Below are 24,020 nucleotides of genomic sequence, written 5' to 3' on the forward strand. Positions count from 1 at the left end.
GACCCAATACTTGTCAGAAGCATCTTGTTTAATTTTCATACATTTTTACAGATTCTAATTTTTCGCTTGTTATTGATTTATAGTTTTATTTTATTTTGGTCTCAAGAAATTATTGATATAATCTTGATTAAAAAAAAATTGCTGAGACTTGTTTTGTAGCCTAGCAAATGGTCTGTCCTGGAGAATGTTCCATGTGCTGATGAGAAGAAAGTTTATTCCATAGCTATTGAATGAAATGTTCTGTAAATGTCCATTAGGTTCATTTGGTCTAAAGAGAAGCTTAAATTCAATGTTTCTTTGTTGATTTTTTTGTCTAGATGTTTTGTTCAATGCTGAGTGAGGGGTTCTTAAGTCCCCAGCACTTACTATATTGAAGTCTATCTCTAATGATTACTTTATATATCTGGGTGTTCTGGTGATGAGTACACATATATTTAAAATTGTTATATCCTTTTGTTGGATTGATCCAGTTATCCCTATATAATGACCTTCTTTGTGGCTTTTTACAGTTTTTGACTTAAAGTGTGTTTTAACTGACATAAATATAGCTACTCTTGCTCACGTATGGTTTCCATTTGTGTGGAATATCTTTTTCCATCCCTTTACCTTCTGTCTGTAAGTGTCTTTACAGGCCAAGTGAGTTGCTTGTAGGTAGCATATAGTTGAGTTATGTTTTTTTTTCCATTAATAAACCTTTTAAGTGTGGAGTTTAATCTGTTGACATCCAATATTATATTAATAGATGAGAACTTATTCCTGTTATTTTCTTGTTTTTGGGTTGTTTTGTATATCCTTTGCTCCTTTTGTAGTCTCTTATTATCATTGCAATTTGGTGGTTTTCTGTAGTGGTAACATTTCTTTCTCTTTCTCATTTTAGTATATAATAGACAGTAAGTTATATAATTTTGTGTTTTCATGATGTTAGACATCATCCTTTGATTTCTAGATGTAGGACTCTCTTATTCATTTTCGCAGGGCCTGTCTATTGGTGATGAATTCCTAGCTTTTGCTTGTCTTGAAAACAGTTTATTTCTTCCTCATTTTTGAAGGATAGCTTCATTGGATATAATATTCTTATCTGATAGGGGTTTTCTTCAGTACTTTAAATGTGTCATTCCATTTTCTCCTGGTCTATAAGGCTGCTGTTGAGAAATGTGCCATTAGTCTGATGGGGATTACCTTATATGTGACTTGATGCTTTTTTCCTGCTGTTTTTAACATTCTCTTTTTCTTTGACTTGACAGTTTTACTAAAATATGTGTTGGAGAATACATTTTTGGTTTGAATCTATTCAGGTATCTTTGAGATTCCTATATCTAGATATTACATCTCTTGTGACTCTTGAAAAGTTTTCAGCTATTATTTTATTAAATATGTTTTCTCTGTCTTTGCCCTTCTTTCTCCTTCTGGAACTTCCTGAATTTAGATATTTTGTCATTGTATATTATGTCAAATGTCACATAGAATTTCTTCATTCTTTTATATTCTTTTTTAAAAATCTAACTGTCTTATTTCAAAAGACTTGTCTTCAAGTTCAGAAATTCTTTCTTCTGCTTGATCTACTACATTTTTAAAACTCTTAATTGTGTTTTTCATTTTATTTATTGAATTCTTCAGTTACAGGCTTTCTGTTTGGTCCTTTTTTATGATATCCATCTCTTTGCTGAATTTGGCATTCGGATCATTGTTTTCCTGATTTCCTTGTATTGTTTATCTGTGCCCTCTTGTATCTCACTGAGTTGCTTTAATATTATTATTTTGATTTTTTAAGTCATTTTATAAATTTTCCTTTCATTGGAATCTGTTTCTAGAAAATTACTATGTTCCTTTGGAGATGTTATACTTCCTTGCTTTTTTTCATGTTTCTTGTGTTCTTAAGTTGATATCTGTGCATTTGTTGTAAGTCTCTTCTATCTATTTTATGGATTGGCTTTCGTAGGAAAATACTTTTTCCTATAGATGTATTTACAGTGTTGGTTGAGTAAGGTCACATGGCTTTGATTCTGGATGGGCATAGTAGTGTAGTCTCCACATGATTTTTTGGCTGCAATCAGCATCAGAGGTTCCTATGAGTTCCTCAGTGACTTAGACAGTGGTTGTTAGTGGAGGCTGTGGTAAGGCTTTGCTGGAGACAGTGACTCCAGGAAGGCCAGTATTCAGGCACCAGTGATGGCAGTAGTAGGCAGGGCAGGGCTGTCCTTAGGCCCCTAGATGATGTGCATAAGTGTCGGAAATGGAGGGTGGGGCCATGTAATCCCCAGGTTCCTGGGTGGTATATTCATGTGCCGGCAGTAGTGGCAGTAAGTAGGGAAGACCTAAGCTTCCTGGAAGATGTGCATAAGTGTCGGAAATGGAAGATAAGGCCATTTAATCCCATGCTCCTGGATGGTGTATTGATGTGCTGGCAGCAGTGAAAGTAAGTAGGGGAGGCCTAAGGCCCCTGGATAGTGGATGTGGGCACTGGCAGCAGTGGGTGGAGTGTGTTGATCCCCAGGCCTTCAAATAATGCACACGTGTGGTGGCAGCAGCAGCAAAATTCAGGATGGGTCTGTCCTTCGGCTTTCTAATGGTATGTGCACAAGCACCACCTACAGTGGTCAGGGCAGGTCAATCTATAGACACTTGGACCCTACTCCCAGACACTTGCAGTAGAGGTGAATAGTGTTTCAGGCCTGTCCTCAGGCCCCCAGTTGGTGCACAGGTATTGGCTGTAGCAGGTAGTGCAGGTCAGTCCCTAGGCCTCCCAATGACTTGCACATGTGGCAGCAGTGAAAGGCAATGCAGGTCTTTCCTCAGGCCTCTGATGGTACATGTGGACATTCACAGTGAGGCAGGTTGATCCCGGGCCCCTAGATGATATGCATGGGCACTAGTGGTGGGTAGGACAGTCCTCTCCTTGGACCCATGAATTGTGGTGTGCATGTCAGCCAGTGGTGGTTGGTGGAGCAGAGTGAATCCCCAGGCTCCAAGGCAATATGCATGGGCACAGTGAGCAGAGCATAACGCCCTTCAGGCCCCCAGGTGACGTGTGTGGGTGCCAACAGGCAAAGTAAACCTACTATTTCTCCAATTGCTAAATTGCTTTTTCTAAAACATCAGTAAAATGTTTCCACAAAATACTGTACCTTCAATAAAATATTATTTTTAAAGTTATATGGTTTTCTAAAGTTAATTATTTTGTTGTATGGAATTTTGTAAATCACACTAGGAAAGCAAAGATTACTGTCTAGGAATTTTCTGTCTATTTTATGTACTCTCAGATTAACTTCACACCACATATTCAGCTTAGAATTTATTCAAAAAGTGCATTTTTAAAAAAAAGATTTATTTGGCCAGCATAGTGAACATCTAGAGAACATCTCTTAACATACATCAAATGAAACAAAATAACTAAAGTAGAAAAGACAATGTTACCTGGGGACTAGGAGGTTCAGAGCCACATACATACAGCACTGCTTTTGAGAAATAGCTCCCACTAAAATACTACATGCTCCAAACTGGAGGAGTATACAATGAAGTATCAGAGAGTTTCACTATCTGAGATTTGTGTATATTATGTTGAATTAATATAGAATTCTTTTCATAGATTTATTCTAAAAATCCTTACGAGTGGTATGTATTTGGAAATATGGCAGGTGTTTAGATAATTGAGGATTAATGTCCTAAAGGTCCATTTTGGCAATATGTTACAGATATGGTGCTAAGTGTGATGGAGAGGGCATAGGATGGTAGGGTCATCTTTGTGATCTGCACTTAGTTCACAGAAGAGTGATTTCCAGAATGAAGGTTCAGAGACAAGAAACAAACATATAGTTTTAATTTTGTAGATAAAATTAACTATTGAAAAATAATTTCATACTTTTTATAAAACAAATATAGCAATGAATAGCACAAGTTTTCTCAACATAAATTCTTGCCATAGTAGCTAGCTAATTCCAAAGTAGCCGAATAAGCCAAATCCTAAGTGGTACGCAAGTGGTTTAGAAATGATACAATGTGTACAGAGTTTTGATGATAGGAAATGATATAAAACAAAGATTTATAAACTACTCAAGTTCCCTCATGCCACACTGGAGAGAAAAGCAATATATTATTATGTAGAGAAAACAAGGAAGCATATTACTCATATACATTTCCTAAACTGTGAAATTAGGGAAAAATCTTCATTCCCGTGTCTAAGTTAATTCACATCTTTACATTTGTGAAACATCTAAAACAATTTTTTTTCAGCTAAAAACTAATTTTGGGAGGCCTTAGATTGCACTTGAATCCCAGAAAATACAGAGGTAAAGATTGAGACTCTTATTTAAAATAAAAATTAATTTAAAACTTTAAAATCTAAGAAAGTCTAAAATAATTAGTTGGTATAAAACAAAACAAGTGGCGAATGTTTTATTAAGAAATTCACAAAAAAGAAATACAAATGACACCACATAAAATAACTGTTTTAAAACTAAAAAAAAAAACATTTTTATAGCCATAAGATTTAAAACTATGAAATGTTTAGTAGCATTTAGTCATTTTTGCAACAATGCCTAAACCAATGGCAAGAGCTTCTTCCATACGTTTTCTTGTAGTAGGTTTACAGTTTCATGTCCTATGTTTACGTTTTTAATCTATTTTGAATTTATTTTTGTATAAGATGTGAAGCAATGGTTCACTTTCATTCTTCTGTATGTAAATACCCAGTTTTTTTTTTTAACGTTATTTATTCAAGACTGTCATTTCTCTACATGTGTTTTTGGCACTTTTGTCACAAATCAATTGATTAAACATGGGTTTAATTCTGAGTTCTCTATCCTGTTCTATTGGTTGAGCTGTCTGTTTTTATGCCAGGACCATACTGTTTTGATCACAATTACTTTATAATATGTTTTGGAATCAGGGAATGTGACACCTCCAGCTCTGTTCTTTTTGCTTGAGATTGTTTTGGCTGTTGAGAGTCTCTTGTGGTTCTATGTGAATTCAAGAACATTTTTCTATTTCTGTAAGAATGGGAATTTTGATAAGAGATTACAATAAGTTTGCAGATTGTTTGGGTAGTATTAACATTTTATGAATATTAATTATTTCAGTCCATGAACAATTATTTCAGTCTTGCCTTTCTTTAACCAGTGTTTTATAGTTTTCAGTATATAGCCATTCCTTGGTATCCTTGGGGTATTGGTTCCAGGACCTCCCACAGATACCAAAATCCATGAATGCTCAAGTCCCTGATATAAAATGGCATATTATTTGATGTAAACTATGCACATCCTCTTGCATACTTTAAATAATCTCTAGATTACTTATGATCCTAATACAAAAAAAAACTATGTAAATAATTGTTAGAACTGTGTTGTTTAGGAAATAATTGATTAGAAAATTATTTTTTAGAAAAAAAGCCTGTACATGCTCAATACAGAGGTAACTTTTTTAAAAAAATATTTTTGATCTACGGTTGAATCCATGGATTCAGAATTTACAGGTAACAATGGCATATTATACAGGTCTTTTACCTCTTTGATTAAATTAAATTTACACTTATTTAACTTTTTGTTGCTATTGTAAATGTAAATGTTTTCTTAATTTTTTAAGAATAATTCATTATTAATATATAGAAATGCTACAAATTTTTGTATGTTGATTGTGTATTGTTCAATACACAATAAAATTCAACTTTACTGACTTCATTTATCAGTTCTAACAGTTTTCTAGTGGAGTCTTTAGGGTGTTTCTTACATATAAGATTAACTCTATTGCAAGAAAACAAACAACCTAATTAAAACATTAGCAAAAGATCTGAATAGACAGTTCTCAAAGAAGACATATATGTATGTGAAAAATGCTCAGTATCACTAACCATTAGGTAAATGAAAAATTAAAAGTACAGTAAGATACACCTCCCATCTGTTACAATGGCTCTTATCAAAAAGATGAAAAATAACAAGCGTTGGTGAGCATGCAGAGAAAAAGAAACTTGATATAATTTGGATATTTGTCATTGTCCAAATCACATGTTGAATTGTAATCCCCAAAGCTGAAGTGGGAACTAGTGGGAGATGGTTGGGTCATGGGGACAGGGACAGATCTCACATAGCTTGGTACTCTTTTTGCAATAGTGAGTGAGTTCTTGCAAGATCTGGTTGTTTAAAACTGTGTGGCATCTCCCCCTTCCACCTCACTTGCTTCTGCTCTTGCCATGTGATATGCCTTCTCCCCCTTTGCCTTCTGACATGATTGGAAGCTTCCCAAGTCCTCTGCAGAAGAGGATGTTGCTATGCTTCCTGTACAGCCTGCAGAACTATGATCCAATTAAAAATCTTTTCTTATGAGTTACTCAATCTCAGGTATTTCTTTATAGCAATGCAAGAATGGCCTAATGCAGAACTCTTATACATTGTTGGTAGAAATGCAAATTAGCACCATTATAGTAAACAGCCTAAAGTTTCCTCAGGACACTAAAAATAGAACTACCATATGATCCAGTAATACCACTCTGGGTGTATATCCAAAGGAAGCGAAATCAATATGTCAAAGAGATATCTGTACTGTCATGTTCATAGAAGCATTATTCACAATAGCCAAGATATAGAATGAACCTAAGTGTTCAACAATGGATGAATGGATGAAGAAAATGTAGTATATATACACAATAGAATATTAGGAAAATTCTGTCATTCATGACAAGGATAAATCTGAAGGACATTATGCTAAGTGACATAAGGCAAGCATAGAAGTTCAACTACCACATGATCTCACTTATATGTGTAATATAAAAAAGTTGAACCCACAAATGTACAGAGTTAAATGATGGCCTCACATAAAAAATGGTAAATAAGTGAAATGATGGATATGCTAGTTAGCTTGACTTAAACATTCCACATTGTATACATATATCAAAACATCACATTGTATCCCTTAAATACATACCATTATGATTTGTTAATCAAAAATAACATTAATAATCATGAATTTAAAATTTTAAAATAAATTAAAGTTGAAAGAGAAACTGCAAACATTGCTATAGAAAGATTCCTTAATAGTACCTAAAAGATTTATATAAAAATTCCTTTTTATTACATAACATCTTTTTAAATCCAGTCTTGATGTGAGATTTTTTAAAAATAGAAAACATTACTAAGTATCTGCAGAAAACTAGGACTTAACGTAATATATTAGATATTTAGTATTATTGTAACTACATTTATAGCAAGAAAAATTTCTAAATTTTGATTAAAGAATCTCACCCAATCTATCTACCAAAATCTGAAACAATGAAGAGCAATGATATAGAATAAATGAGTACATTTGAATACCAACAAAACAAAGAACTCATTTTAACACTTAATAATATTCTAGAAAGCAAAATAAATAAATAAATAAAACCTGAGACATCATTTGGCTTAGTAATTAATTTTATAAAAAGCCTCATCCTGCCTATTTTTTGCTTCATCTTTTTGAGAAAGATGAAAATTACCTGAAGGCTGTGTTGGGACATCAAGTTCTAGTCTAACTGCTGAAGTTGGTATTCTTTTTTTATTTTCCTGTCACATAGAAGGTGTTGAATTTTTTTTTTAATTATATGAGGTATATAGTAGGTGTGTATGTTTATTGGATACATGAGCTGTTTTGATACAGGCATGCAATACGTAATAATCACATCATAGAAGATGGAATATTCATCTTTTCAAGCATTTATCTTTTGTGTTATGAACAATGCAGTTATACTCTTTTAGTTATTTTTAAATGCATAATAAATTATTATTGACTGTAGTCACCTTGTTGTACTATCAAATACTATGCCTTGCTCATTCATTTTAACTATTTTTTTCTACCCATTAGACAGACATCCCCACCTACCCCCAATCCTCCGATTACCCTTCCCAGCCTCTGGTAACCATCCTTCTACTCTCTATCTCCACAGAATCAATTATTTTGATTTCTATATCCCATAAATTAGTGAAAACCTACAATGCTTTTCTTTCTGTGTCTGGCTTATTTCACTTAACATAATGACCTCCAATTTCATCCATGTTGTTGCAAATGATAGGATTTCATTTTTTTAATGGTTGTATAGTACTCCATTGTGTATAAGTACCATATTTTCTTTTATCTATTCGTCTGCTGATGGACACTTAGGTTGTTTCAAATCTTGTCTACTGTGAACAGAGCTGTAACAAACATGGGAATGTAGATATCTCTTTGATATATTGATTTCCTTTCTTTTGGGTATATATCCAGCAGTGGGATTGTTGGATAATACGGTAGCTCTATGTTTAGTTTTCTGAGGAACCTCCAAACTGTTCTCCATAGTGGTTGCACTAATTTACATTCCCACCAACAGTGTATGAGGGTTCCTTTTTCTCCACATTCTTACCAGCATTTATTATTGGCTCTATTTGGATAAAAGCCATTTTAAATGGGATGAGATATCTCATTGTAGTTTTGATTTGCATTTCTCTGAGGATATACGATGTTGAGCACCTTTTCATATGTCTGTTTACCATTTGAATGTCTTCTTTTGAGAAATGTCTTTTCAGATCTTCTGCCCATTTTTAAATCTGATTATTAGATCTTTTTTTTTCCTATTGAGTTGTTTGAGCTCCTTAGATATTCCAGTTATTAATCCCAGACGTTGGTATTCTAATATCTCATGATTCATCAATTATTTTCATCAAAACACAATATTAAAAGACAGACTGAAATATAATTAAAAAGAAAATATTTAATTTTCTCACACTTATTAAAAAAATAATAAAAGTTATCTCAAGCTACAAAAGCAAGAAAATTTCTAGTAATATTCCAAAGTGAGGAACTAAATACAATAGATATAAATTTTGTAGTTCTTGAAGCAGTCAATTTAGTGAGTAGGGGGAAATGATTCATCCTATCTTACATACTATAGTTGAAGTATTACTCAAAATTTTCTTTGTCACATGCTAACCTCTTTATAAAGTATATCAAATAATAGAAAGAAATTATACATTTACCTGACTTAGAGCTTTGGAAAGACCCAATCTTTTCACTTATATTTTTAGTAATTTCTTAGTTTACTTAATACCTCTCAGAAGACAAACTTATTTAGTGAATTATGAGTTAAAATAAAACTTATTATTTAGAGGAGAGGATTGTCTCACTGTTCACTGTACAAACCACCAAAACCAAGTTGCCAGGATCAAAAAACTGTCCCAGCCATCATAGCTTCATAATGACTGATAGCAATTCAGTCCAAACAGATCTTGATATTTCATCTGGATCAGCCACATAAGTGCAAGTATGTTTATCAGCAGATTTGACCCAACGACTTAAGTAATTTAAAGAATTCAAAGTCAAATGTGATGCACTTGTTTTTATTTTGTTTTATTTTGTTGCCTAATTTATAGGCCCCTTTAGTAAGAGGGTAAAAAGAACAGTGGAAGAAGTGGTTGGGTTGAATTGGTTTAGAGAGTGTGAAGGTGGCCTCTCTGCAGAGCAGGGGGCCTGCCAGTAGTCTGGAATCTATGCTCTAACTATAAAACAGCCTTTACACTGAGCCTCGAGGGTCATTTTATAGGTGTTCTATAAACATTTTAAAGCTATTCTATAGCTGTTCCTTTTTTATAACTGCCCCATCTTATCCCTCCTGGAGATGCCGACCCAGCAGGGGGTGAGGTAATGGCCAGTTACGGAGATCAGAATGGATTGCTTTCTTTACTCACTCACCCTTCACCTACTGTTTAATGACCACCCAACGACTCCCAGCACAACAAAAAGAAATCAGTAGGAATAGCTCTGAAAGGATACTCTAGACAAAGTCTAGATCTGAAGGTTTCCCCACTGCCACTCAGTGAATGAATGGCCTATCCTACTGTCCTTGTTTAAATACAGGCATAGTTATACGTAATACACACACACACACACACACACACACACACACACACACACACACACAATGCAACTAAATCTGATATGGGAAGAGATAAATTCTTGGTAGGGCTCTCTCCCTTGTCATACCAGAGAGTTAAGTAATGTTCTTTGCATGGTGATCACGTGATGAATAAGAAAATATTCAGTGCCCAAAGCACAATTTTGAGATTATGTGTTTAATCAATCTACCCTAGGAAAGAAAAAGTAGTGTTTAGGTTATTCTGAGTACATCGTCTATGGGGTAGCCTTGCTCTACAAGGAGTAGCTAAAAAAGAAAAAGAAAAAGTAATGTTTAAACCTGTAGATTTTTCTCAAAATATCAGAGAATTTTTACTTTCTTTTGAGTATTGTCCTGATATGTTTTAAATTTCACTGAAAATTCCGGAAATAATGTGGCTAACAATGCACACAGCAGGAAGTAAGATTTTGGCTATTGTGATCGTCTTAAGTGTCAATTTAAACCATAATCTAGATTTGCAGTGAAGGTATTTGTAGATATCATTTTCCCCAGAAATCAGTTTACCTTTACTTTAAGTAAAGAAGATTATGCCTGACGATATGGGAGGGCCTTATCCAATCAGTAGAAGATCTTAGGAGCAAAGTCGAGGTTTCCTAGACAAGAATTTTTGCCTCCAGATGACAGCCTAAAATCTGCCTGTTTCAAGTCTGTTGGCCTGTATTATAGGTTTCCAACTTGCCAGCTTTCACAATTCCATAAGCCATTTCTTAAAATAAATGTCTCTCTGTTAAATATCTCTCTATTTTCTATATAATTCTACTGATTCTGTTTCTCTGAAGAAACCTGACTAATGCAGTTATTAAATATTAAATTGCTCAAAAGATATACATAAATTTATCTTAATATATATAAACTATGTATATAGAAAGTGTTAAGAAATACAGCAAGGATGCAGGGTACAAGATTCAAAATACAAAAATCAATTGTGTTTCCAGCAATGATCAACTTGAAAATAAAATTAAGAAAACAATTTCACTTATGATAACATGAAAAATGATAAAACTCCTAGGAGCAGCTACAGAACATTGTTGAAAGAAATTAAAGGCCTGAAATAATGGAAAGCTACCTCATGTTTATTCATGGAAAAATTTAATATTTTTAAAGTGCCAGTACTCCTCAACTTGATGTATACATTCAAAGCAATTAGTATCAAAATTCCAGCTGGCTTCTTTGAATAATTTACAAACTGATTGTGAAATTCAGGTGGAAATTTAAGGAGCTCAAAATAACTAAAAATGTGGAAAAAAAGAACAAAATGGGAGGACTCACGCATCCTGACCGCAAAACTGCAGTGTTAAGGACATCGTGGTACTAACGTAAGGATAGACAAATAGATCAATAGAATTAAGATTCCAGGAACAAACCCTCACATTTACAGTCAAATAATCTTCAGCAGTGGTGCCAAGTAATTCAATGGGGAAAAAAATGTTATTTTCAACAAAATGATGCAGAGATAACACGATATCCACACGTAAAAGAATGAAGTTGGGCCTTAGCTCATATCACACGTGAAAATTAATTCAAAATGTACTAAAGGTCTATATGTAAGAGCTAAATTTATAAAACTCTTGGAAAAGCACATATGTGTAAACATTCACATCATGGGTTAGGCAATAGTTTCTAAGATATGACACCAAAGCCCCGGCAAAGAAGGAAAATTTGATAAATTTGACTTCATCAAAATTTTTAAAATGTTTGTGCTTCAAAGGACAGTATGAAGAAAGTGGAAAGACAACTCACTGAATGTGTAGGAATATTTGCAAAACATATATCTGATAAGAAGCTAGTATTCAGAATATAAAAAGAAACCTAACATCTCAACTATAAATAACCCAATTAAAAAATGTGAATAGACATTTCTCCAAAGAAGATGTACGAATACCCAATGAGCACATGAAAAGATGTTTGACATTGTTAGTCATTAGGGAAAGGCACATCAAAATCACAATAAGATACCATTATCTTCTTCATATAATAAATAAAAGGATAACTGTACATCAAAGAGACTAATAATTAAGTGTTGGCACTAATGGGGATAAATTGAACACATGTGCATTACTGTGGAAATGTAAAATTGTGTATCTGCTTTAAAAAATAGTTTGGCAGTTTCTCAAAAACAAAAAGTTAAAGAGTTACCATATGACCCAGAAATTTCACTCCTAGCTATACACCTATGAGAAATGTAAACATACATCTATACAAAAAGTTGTACCTGAATGTACATTGAAGCATTACTCAAAATAGCCAAGAAGTGTAAGCAACCAAAATGCCCATCCATTCATGAATGACTAAACAAAATGCAGTATATCTGTACAACGGAATATCATTCAACAACAAAGGAACAAAATGCTGATACATATCAAAACATAGATGAACATTGAATACATTATGCCAACTTAAAGAAGCCAGACACAAAAGACCGCATATGGTACGATTCACTTTATATGAGACATACAAAACAGACAAATCAATAGAGATAAAAAGTACCTCAGTGTTTACCAGAGTTTGAAGTGGAGAGGGAGAGAAAGGAAATGGCTGCTAATGGGTAAGTGGGTTCTGTCTGGCCTGGTGAAAAGGTGAAAATACTCTGGAATTAGGTAGTGGTGACGATTGCACAATTTTGTTAATATAATTGAAACTACTGAATTTTATCTATAAAGTGGTGAATTTTATGATATGTGAATTATGTCTCAAAAAAGAACATAATAAAGTTTGAAAATCAGGTTGTATTATTAGTCCATTCTCGCACTGCTATAAAGAAATACCTGAGACTGGGCAATTTATAAAGAAAATAAAAGGGGTTTAATTGTCTGACAGTTCTGCAGGCTGTACAGGAAGTATAGCGGCTTGTGCTTCTGGAGGGAGGCCTTAGGAAGCTTTCGATCATGGTAGAAGGCAAAGCATAAGCCAGGCACTTCACATGGCTGGAGTAGGAGGAAGGAGGCGGGGAGGTGCCACACACTCGTAAACAAGCAAATCTCAGGAGAACTCACTATTGCAACAAAGCCAGGGCTGGTGGGGTGGTGAAGGAGGGATGGTGTTAAACCATGAGGAAACCTCCCCCATGAGCCAATCAACTCCCACCAGACCTCACTTCTAGCATTGGGGATTATATTTCAACATGAGAATTGGGCGGAGATACAGATTCAAACCATAGCACATGATGAAAGCAATTGTATTATTTTGAGTAACTAATCTTTGATGACCTGAAATTTGGAATTTATTGACCTTTTTTATAAATTATTTTAGATATATAATGAAGATAAATGTATAGTCTTTTCTATTCTTTGCAAAGCATTTTTGGGAAAGTATCTTTTTTTCATCTTATATCCTAAAGTGGTAAATTTCATAGATTGAAAACCTCCAGCTATTTTTATTTTGTTTTTCTTCCTTTTGTCCCCAATGTTAGTTTTCAAGGCATCTTTCTGTTTTAAAATACACATTTTATTCAAGTCTGGTGAGGCCAACAGATCAAGGGATGACTGACGTCAAAAAGATAACTTGTTGCTTAGTTCCCAAAAGGGACATACCATGCCATGAGAAAAACAACATAAATTTATTTATAGGCACTAAGGTCAAGTGAGACTTGAAGAAAATTTAAAGAAAAAAAATTATCACTTGAATATATTAATAACCTTATTCCCTCTTCCCTTCTTCCCTGGGGAAATGCCGGGTTGGCCAGGAAGCTGTGGAAAAACAAGGTCAAGAGACTTTATTGTGGTTTTCAGGGAAAGAAGTGGGCAAGGTGGTGTAAGCAGGTTTAGGGTCACTACTTTAAGTAATCTCCACAGGTTCTGAGGCATAAGGACTGTTCCTAATACCTGGTACCTGGCCTTGGGGTGTTTGGAGCAAAGGAATATTGGTCCAGAGTTTTAGAACCTTATAGAAGAGGTGGGGTGTGGTGGTGGCTGTGAGTTCTGCATTGGTTAGTCTGCATATAAAAGATACAGTCACAGTGGATCCTTTACTGACTCTAGGGATTGGCTAGTCCCAGGACAGACAGTCTCACCAGGGTTCGTAAAGCGCCACATATCAAAACTTCCTAACAGAGTGTGACATGCTTCACACACCCTCCTTGATTTCTTTACTTCAAAATCTACCCTCAAATGCTTTTAGTCTAATAAATTTAAGTGGTTGACATATTAAAATGTACCACCCCCAAAAGACAGCACATACAAGCAGGCCTCATCCAACAGGTGAGTTAAATGCATACCATATAGGAAGTTCTTACAGAGGCTCCACAACAGCTGGGAGTTAGACTATTCTGTCCTGTGTTTCCAGAAATGAGAGCTGATGGAATAGCAAACATAATATAAAGCACACTACAAATATTGTCATGTTGCTTTATTTATGTCATGACTCTTCTTTGTGACATTTAGAAAAGTCTTATAAATGGGAATCTAAACCAAATGCAAACCAGTATTCTCAAATAAATATGGAGGCCATAATACTAAGCTTATCATTAAGTCCACCAGCAAGCAAATGTGTTCAGTTGTCTTAGTGGTTTTTGTCAAATACAAAACTTAGGAGAACCAAAAAATCTTGCCAGGTTTCCAACTCTTCTATTCCTTTAACTAGTTATTGTATTTCATTTTTGTTAAGGAACGCTTTAAACAAATATTTTTCTCTTAGATTCTTTAAGAGCACTTATAGCTGCAGACATCCAACTGAAACTTTTTCTGCCCACTAGTTCCATATTTCATTTAAGTTAAATTTAGAGAATCCACCCTGGAAAGTGTGGCATACGGTATCATGGCACAGTGGAAAGAAGAATGTAGATTTGCTTACTGAAGGAAAGGCCAATGAGAATTTAAGAAGATTCAGAGGACAAATCAAAATCATTATATGTGCTAATAAATTTATCCCCTCTCCCAAATAAGAAAATTATATTTAAGTACACACACACACACACATGCACACAATGATAAAAATTTGCATTCTTTTCTCATCACCATTGTAATTCTCAAATATAAGATCTTTCCTTTTAATTGTTCACTCACAAAGATTTAATTAGCCAAATTTCTAAAATGTGACAACCAAGCTGCCAAAAAGCAGCCGTAGTTTTGACTCGTAGGTCTGTAAAGAATTACTTGGTAGCAATCAGAATGAATTGCAAAGCTTATGTCCAAAAATTTTTTCATACCGCATAAACACAGCAATTGGTGTGGTAATTCTTCTTGATTGCACTAGCTGGGGGAATTTAGCAGAAAATGCCAAAAGTTAGTTAAGGTATGCTATCTACTGGGCTATGTGTCATAAAACTGCTAAATACATGTACATGTAGATTATATACATATACACACATAAAAATATATTCAATATAGAGTTTATTTTTAAGCTATGTCACTGAGAAACGAGTGCTATTAGGAACATAGAACCATCTTCTATACAGACACTAAGACTCAGGATTTACTTGGGCAAAGGTGGACTTCAGCACATTTAATATAGTTTTCTAATTCTCCCACGACATAGTGCTATTCTTCACATGAGTTTTGTTGTTTGTAAATACTGTTTATGTTCAGGAATAATAGAGGAATAAAAATGAATAAAAGAAAGCTGAGTTTCATGTTAAAAAAATGATTGCTCCAGCTTGAATCCCTATCAATATGTTCTTATAACCAAATTTTATGTTTTCATCAAATCAAACTCTCAAGGAGAATGGCAAGGTGCTAGCAGTTCAAAGTCACTATGCAAAAAAGTAATATCTCAAATAATATGAATACCTCTAACAGAAAGCATAGACACCATACACACTAATAACATGGTGTTAGACCTGTCAATCAAAACTGTGGCTGGTTTTTGGCAGCGTGATTATCACATTTTAGAAATTTGGCTAACTGAAACTTTGAGCGAACAATTAAAAGAAAAGATCTTATATTTGAGAATTAAAAGAGTGACGAAACAAGAATACAAATTCTTACTATTCGCCCTCTCTCTCTCTCTCTCTCTCTCTCTGTGTGTGTGTGTGTGTGTGTGTGTGTGTGTGTGTATTTAAATATAACTTTCTTATTTGGAGGAAGGGATAAGTAGGTGTTAATAGGAGTTCCAATTTCAAAATATGTCTGTTTTATTCATCAGCTGGACTTCTCAAAGATCAGTCAATTGATCTCAAATGCCCTTAAGAGTGTAAAAAATCGGCCGGCGCAGTGGCTTATACCTATAATCCCAGTATTTTGGGAGGCCGAGGCGGGTGGATCACCTGAAGTCAGGAGTTCGAGACCAGCCTAGCCAACATGGTGAAACCCCGTCTCTACTAAAAATACAAAAATTAGCAAGGCATGGTGGCAAGTGCCTATAGTCCAACCTACATGGGAGGCTGAGCCAGGAGAATCACTTGAACCCATGAGGCAGAGGTTGCAGTGAGCCGAGATCGTGCCACTGCACTCCAGCCTGGGTGACAGTGCAAGACTCCGTCTCAAAAAAAAAAAAAAGTGTAAAAATTAAATATTATCCCCAAGTATAGAGATCTTAATATCAACTTAAAAAAGAATGTTATATATCATAAAGCATGACACATCTATGAGTTAAAAACACTTTACCTGATGTTACCATCTGCTGGAACTAAGACTACTTCATGTGTCCCACGGTGCAGGGAGGGCGGAGGCAATAGGCGGAAGCTTCTCCAAAGAATACAGGAAGAGTGATGTTGGATGCAATCCTCTCATAAAATAATTAAAATGACAAAATTCAGGATTACTCCCAAATGTGTAGCATTAAAAAAAGACAAGAGTAGTAATGTAAATGAGCATTTTTAATGCTGAAAACAAGCTACTTATCTAATTATAACCTTTATTTTGGAAAGAAAACACCAAATAATACAACAGATCTCTAAAATTTAATGTACACATGCTATATACCAGGTTTTGTGCTAAGAAAATTATTAAGATTATTTTATTTATTCTTAGAACAACTCTAAACCATAGAAACTGTTAATGGCTCCTTTTTTATAAAGGAAACCTTAGAGAATAACTCCCTAAGTCTCACCTCATAAGTGGGCCCAGTATGTGAAGGGCTTAAAAGTTGTTATCCAGGAGTGATATTTAAAAACATATCAACGTGTTATTTATAGTTGACACTTCATTATTGCTAACTTTCAGATGATTTCTAAAAAGTCTTTTTGTATTATTAATTTGTATAGAAAGATTACCAGTAAAATGTAATTTCTCCTAATGCTGTGTAAATATCCATGTTGAGACAAATCCCTCACCACACAGCTAAAATATAATGAGGCATCTTCAGTAGTTTTCTCTTTTTAGAAGTGATTCATTTATGTTCAGCAATTTCTTGGTCAGTTCAGGTCAGAAAGTCTAAGAGTGAGCAGGAGATTGTTTTTCCAGTGACAGAGGTTACAGAGGAAGAAAGCAACAATGGAAGCTGGAAAAGTTTACTATGATACTAGTTATTTCCTTGTATGGAAAAATTCTTCCTTTATATGGACAAATTTTGATCAGGGTCAGTGGAAAATAACTGAAGTCTTTCAGAAAATTGCAGGGTTTCTTACACTCTTGGAAGGCACATCTGTCAGGGCACTCAATCAAGCCATCATGTTACTGCTATTTCTTTAGAAAAGCCAAATAAATAGGTACACAAAGATTACATCAATTTAGGTGGAAGTTCTTAATCATCAAAGCTCAAATAATGGATGAAAAACATGTGTAACTTGCATTAAACAGATGGTTTTTCTACTCTAATGGCCTAGTTGACAATTGTAGGAGAGATAAAAAGAGAAGGTGAAAGAAAGATAACTTTAATTCAGATCATCCTGGTTTGTGGCCCTTTCAGTAAAGACTAAGTATAAGATCCCAGGTAAGATATTTAATCCATCTCAATTTTACTGTCCTCACATATAAAAGAAATATGCATAATATTAAAAATTTTTATATAGCTATAACTATGTCTATATTGCTTGAGAGAGTAGGAGCTCCAAAACTGATAACTATTTTTATTAAGCCAGCCTTAGTCTTAAAAGTACTTTTTATTTTTGCTTCTTTCTTTGTTTTCTTTAAAAATAATTGTGATCAGAACACTTAAGATCTACACTCTTAACAAATTTTTAAGTGTACAAATGATTATAGATACAATGCTGTATAGTAGATCTTTGAAGCTTATTCACCTTGCTTTACCAAAACTTTGTGCCTGTTGATTAGTAAGTCCCCATTTCTCCTCCCTCCAGCCCCTAGCAACCATTTTATTCTTTGATTCCATGAATTTGACTATTTTAGATGAGTCATGTAAGTAGAATCATGCAGTATTTGTCTTTCTGTGACTGCCTTATTTCACTTAGCATAGTATCCTCAAAATTCACCCATATTGGCCAGGCGCAGTGGTTCACGCCTGTAATCCCAGCACTTTGGGAGGCAGAGGCGAGTGGATCACCTGAGCAGGAGTTCAAGACCAGCCTGGCCAACATGGTGAAACCCCATCTCCACTAAATATACAAAAACTAGCCAGGCGTGGTGGTGCATGCCTGTAACCCCAGCTACTCAGGAGGCTGAGGCAGGAGAATCACTTGAACCTGGGAGGTAGAGGTTGCAGTGAGCCAAGATCATGCCACTGAACTCCAGCCTGGGCAACAAGAGTGAAACTCCATCTAAAAAAAAAAAAAATACCCATATTGTCACATATTTCAGAATTTCCTTTTTGTGAAGGCTGAATAGTATTCCACTGTATGTATTTACTACATTTTCTTTATCCATTCATTTGTTCATGGACATTTAAGTTTCTTCCATATATTAGCTATTGTGAATAGTGCTGCAACAAACATAGGGGGACTCATATTTCTTGAAGATATTGATTTCAATTCTTTTGTATAAATATCTAGAAGTGGGATTGCTGTATATCATACCATAGTTCTATTTTTAAATTTCTGATGAATCTCCATACTATTTTCCATAGAAACTGCATCATTTTGCATCCCCACCAATAGTGTGCAAAGGTTTCAATTTCTCCACATATTCACCATCACGTGTCTTTTGATATTTTGATAATAGACATCCTGACAGGTAAGAGGAAATATCTCATTTTCGTTTTGATTTGCATCTCCCTGATGATTAGTGATGTTGAACATCTTTGTCATATACCTGTTGGCCATTTTTATGTCTTCCTTGGAGAAATATCTATTCAGGTCCCTAGTCTATTTATTATTATTATTTTTTAATAGAGATGGTGGTCTCTCTATGTTGCCCAGGCAGGTCTCTAGCTCCTGGACTCAAGTGATCTGCCCACCTTGGTCTCCCAAAATGCTGGAATTAACCTAGTCCCTTTTAAATCAGGTTACTAGGTTTTTGCTTTTACTATGAGTCTCTTATTTTTTTGCAGATTAACCACTTATCAAATACACAGTTTGTAAGTATTTTATCCCATTCCTTAGATCACCCTGTTCACTCTGTTTCTTCTTCTTCTTCTTCTTCTTATTTTTTAACACAGCAGAAGCTTTTTGGTTTTATGTAGTTCTACTTGTTTGTTTTTCTTGCCTTGCTTTTGGTGTCATATCACCTTATGGCTATTTCTAATTGTTACTTTTGAGTCACCTTCTTGATCAGTGTTTTCTCTAACTTATTTCTGAAGATTCTCAAGATTTACAAAATAAAACAGTAGGGATCCTTGAAAATACAGATTATATAATAAGAAGAATTATGAATTTTGTAATGGAGGTATACCAATATTATAATATATAATCATTCCTAAAATTACTTTAATAATAGGGTCTTTTTTTTCCTGTAGGGTATTGATGGAACCTTGAGAAAACACAGTTGTAATGAGCATATATTGCTTTTTCCCAGTTGTCTTTCTGCGATAACCAGCAGAATAAGAAAAAATTGAATAAGTTTTTCTGTGTACACTGGCACAAAATAAGGTCTTTGAAAATAAAATTGAGTTAAGCTTTTAAAACTTTTGAATTCTATAATAAAGAAAAGACTTAGGAAATTCTCTCATCCTTTTCATGAATTCAGATAGCCACTTCTAACAGATATTCAAATAATGAAAGTGGTGAAAACTCAATTTCTAGCTCATAAGCCTGAAGAGACTTTAGAGTTAAATAAAGGATAAAATCCCAAGAATAAAAGTGTAGAAAAGCTCCTTATCTTCATCCTGTTTATTCAACATATAAGATCACTCTTTGATGTACACACAAGTCTATCCCCGGGTGGGTAAAAAAAATAGGCTGGATGTTTTACTTCTGTAATGGGTGATTACTACACAAACTAAAATAAAGAAGGAACTAAAACTTTTTGTAGAAGATCAGGGAAAGAACACTTCACCTAAAGCACAAATTCATTCTCGTGATAAAATTTGAGTGTCTAGTTTTATGCTATGTGACGGACATAGAGCAGTTACAAAAACAAACATTTTTTGCATGTAACTTTATGTAAGCTTATTTTCTTTAAATATCAGAAGTGTAAAGGGGAATGAGTAAAATATTATATTTTGGAAAAGAGAGTAGAAAGGTAACACTCCTGAGATGTCAATCATTTATATTGTCCTTCGGTCATTCATACATACTTTCCACTGTGTTAAATGTTGCTGAGGGAGTAACGAGGGGAATTAAATGTGAAGAAACTCAAAGACAGTGGGTGAACTTAGAACAATATCTAATGCAGTGATGGCCCAGAGGCCATTTTACAATGGGCTGAAAAAAAAGTGTCAGATGAAGAAATGGACACATTGATTATAAACATCTCATTTCATCAGTTTGGCTCAGGAGACTAGAAAAAAATAATGCTTTAACTGGTGTGTTTATTTTACTTTAATTGGTTAAATGTGAGGGTTTAATGGAGAAATTTGAGAGTTAAGAATAAAGTATGGGGAATTTTAGTTAAGAGAGAAGTTGAATATACTGAGGAGAGAAGGAAAAAATTCAATGTAAGTTTCTGAGGAACTAGGAGGAGAAAGAAAAGAAATTATGCCTTGTTCAGGCAAAGAAACTGCTTTTAAAAAAGAAAAAGAATCAGAAACAATTGGTATCCTCTTCCATTTCAGTGCTTCTCTAACTTAAATATAGGCAAAAAGAAAAAAAAGAAAAAGAAAAAAACACACAACTGAGAGCCTTTTAAATGCAGATTTGGGTTCATTAGGTCTGAGTTGGGGCCTTAGAGTCGACATTTCTAACAGATTTCCAGGTGCTTCTCATGCTGTAGTGAGCAGATCACATTTGCAGCAGCAAGGCTGTGTTTCTATATTTGGTACTAATAAATGACAAGCTCCCAGCATCTGGCTGTAATTTTCTATTAATTAGAAATGGCCATCAAACAGTTGGAGGGAGGAGAGTAAGGGTGGTTAGAATAAGGGTGGTTAGAGCATTGACATAATTTTTCAGAGGCCACGTGAGTTGATTGGACCAGAGACATGATAAAATTATAAGCAGTACATTGAGGGCCTCCCAGTATGTGTTGTGACCAATTTATAACAGAACTTGCCTCTGCTGATGGGCCTCTTTCCACATTCTCTGTCCAGAGAAAATGCACGGTTGGTTTCATCCAAGATTAGGGTTGTGTGTGGAGATATAATGCAAAAACAACAGAGAGTCAAGAATGTATGTTATTACTGAAAAGGTGCTCCATGTAAACTAAGCTGGTTAAATAAAGAGGGAAGTTAAGGGTCACTAGTGCTAACGAATAGAGAGCAATAAAGGGATCCTTGTTTGTAAGTATCACTAAGGTCAGATAAGGTCAGATGTTTCTTTTTGTTTTTTGGATTTTGTTGTTTTTTTAGTTTAATTTTTATTCTTGATGTATATTTATATGTTGCTATGTAACATAAGCTGATTAGAGTCTAATTCAATCAGCAGACATTAATTAAGAAGCATAAAGCTGGGAAATTCCCATGTCTGTTATGTGCACTAGTAAGGATCAGTAGCCTAAAGACCCACATTGCAGTGTTATTCTGCTCCTGTTTGTAATTTACAAGATTGTACTCCAAATGGAGGCCTGTGAGTTTAGTATTCTGATCAATGATCTAAGGTATTGGCTAAAGAATTACAAGTAGAATACTGGGAAAAGGATAAAACTGATAGTGAAAAAAAAAGATTGTTGTTAAAATCAAGTAAGAGTGTTTATGAATATAAGCCAGTTGAGCAGGATTCAGAGTTCATAATAAGGCATAGAGTTCATTACCTGAAGAGAAGGTTTACTTAAATCGTATTCAGTAGATGCAGCTGGAATTACAGAACAGGCTACAGGTCAGCCGACCAAACACCACGGATCTGCTAGAGACCACCAAGGAAGCCTTTGGCCCCCTCTTCTGAGAAGCACTGACCTGTAAAGACCATGTGTGAGTCAGGCCAGACTGGCCAGCAAAACTAAACTAGGAGTCAGGAGATAAAAAAACACTGCTCCAAAAATCCTTAAACCAAAGTCGCCTTAGTGATGTTCTACTCCTGCTATTTTAAAGGCAAGATTCTCTTAGTAAGAATGTTCTACTGCTGACATTTGAAAGACAAGATTCTCTTTGTGGAAGGTTTGCTGCCCAGGATTTACCAATCTTGTCTCTTCTTTGAAAAGCCCTTCCTTCAAAAGAAATACACTCCATCCACCACAGAATAACAAGCACAATTTGATATAAAAATTATTAATTCATAGCAATGGCAAAATATCACACAAAATCAGGTAACCTCCAGGTAGAATGTCTGTATTATTAAATTTATTTGGCTTAAAAGGAAGTCTCTTCTCTTAAAGTTTTGAATATTTACCTCAATACTTTGAAAAAATTAATTAATTTGATCATAGACAAATGATGGGAGACACTTCAAATCTGTATAAGACTTCTAAAGTTTTCTTCTGAGGTCCTAGGCCAAATACTGAAATATAAATAAAATATTTTTTGAACACACATGGGTGGCTATTCTATTTCAATAGAACTAGACATTTCTTTCAGAAACACCTTGAACTTTTTTTCCCCGGCATTCCACACAAGTTTCATGATTTGTGTCTCAGCTGTTTTTATTTTTTAAATTCTGTATCAATACTTGTGAACTTTGAACTTGCCCAGATGATAGTATTGCACTGGGTTAGAAGCATAGATAGAGTCGGAGAACTGGAGTTCAAACCCCAGCTCTCCTCCTTAGTAACAGGGTTAACCATCAGCATTTGCTTAATCTCTCTGGGCCTCGTTTTCGCCAGCTTGGCAAGCTGTAAGTGCTATGCAAGTTTTGTTGAAGCAAAAATTGTTACTGGACAATTTAAACAGAAAGAGGATATTTTAGGTAAGGCTATTGAAATAGGGCAGAGAGGCCAGAATTCAGTCTGAACTCAAATAGTGTGAAACAAAAGGTGGGAGGCTTTTTAAGTGCTGTGGTGAGAGAGTGGAAAAGTACTAGAGGATACTAGCAGAGAAGTTGGTCACTGTGCAGAGCATACTGAGTTATTTATGAGTTTTCTTTTTTATTTTTTTCTGCATGGTTAGATCATCTTTGTATATTATGTGGCACCACTCACCCACATTAGGCTCTTACCCTCTCACAGGGGCTAGGAAATAGGAGCCATCTTCCTGAGATTGTGTCTGAAAAAGATAGCTCCCAGGTCCTTGAGGAAGACATTCTTGTGTTAGAAACTAGCAGGAGGCCTTAAAAAAGATTTACATCTCAAAGGAACAAAGAAAGAATTTACAATGACAAGTTTTCTAAAGTAAATAAATGCTCTTAAGTCAGAGTCTACAGTCAGGAAAAATGTCTACAATGTAGTCCAGCTGAGGGGAACATTAAGGTCTTCTTGGCCAGTATCTATTGTTGCTTTAATTATAATCATTATTGTTAAGATGAAAGTTTGAGCCTTCGACACCTGGTGAGTGAATGCACAGAAATGTTTTTTTTTTTTTTAATTCCTGGGTTGTTATCAAATGATATTAAAATAACTTTTGTTTTTTCAGGACACCAGCAATGTCTGAATTCAGTTCAAAACACTTACCTCTGCTCAGATTTTTCAACATGTGACATATACATGAGAATCAGTGACACATTGAAACCAAAATAGCACACATTTGTAGGATAAACGAAAATCCCAATGAAGGGAACTCTGATACAGTTAGGTCTGCGAAGAAATCCCATTTCCTAAACAATTAAACCTAAATAGAATCTAACCAAGGCAGGCTATGTGGCCCGAGTACTACTCTGCTTTTT

At 34.7% G+C, this 24,020-nt stretch overlaps 1 long non-coding RNA gene across 1 annotated transcript in view; it reads right to left on the reverse strand.

Moving 5' to 3' along the window:
- Window positions 1-3,281: 3,281 nt before the first annotated feature.
- Window positions 3,282-24,020, reverse strand: part of LOC129533176 (uncharacterized) — an 80,092-nt gene continuing 59,353 nt past the window's right edge. Inside the window, exon 5 of the long non-coding RNA XR_010133252.1 lies at window positions 3,282-4,985. This is a non-coding gene — a long non-coding RNA (uncharacterized lncRNA). The remainder of the gene's footprint in view (window positions 4,986-24,020) is intronic.

The sequence above is a fragment of the Gorilla gorilla genome, chromosome 3 (assembly GCF_029281585.2).
Source record: "Gorilla gorilla gorilla isolate KB3781 chromosome 3, NHGRI_mGorGor1-v2.1_pri, whole genome shotgun sequence".
NCBI lineage: Eukaryota > Metazoa > Chordata > Mammalia > Primates > Hominidae > Gorilla > Gorilla gorilla.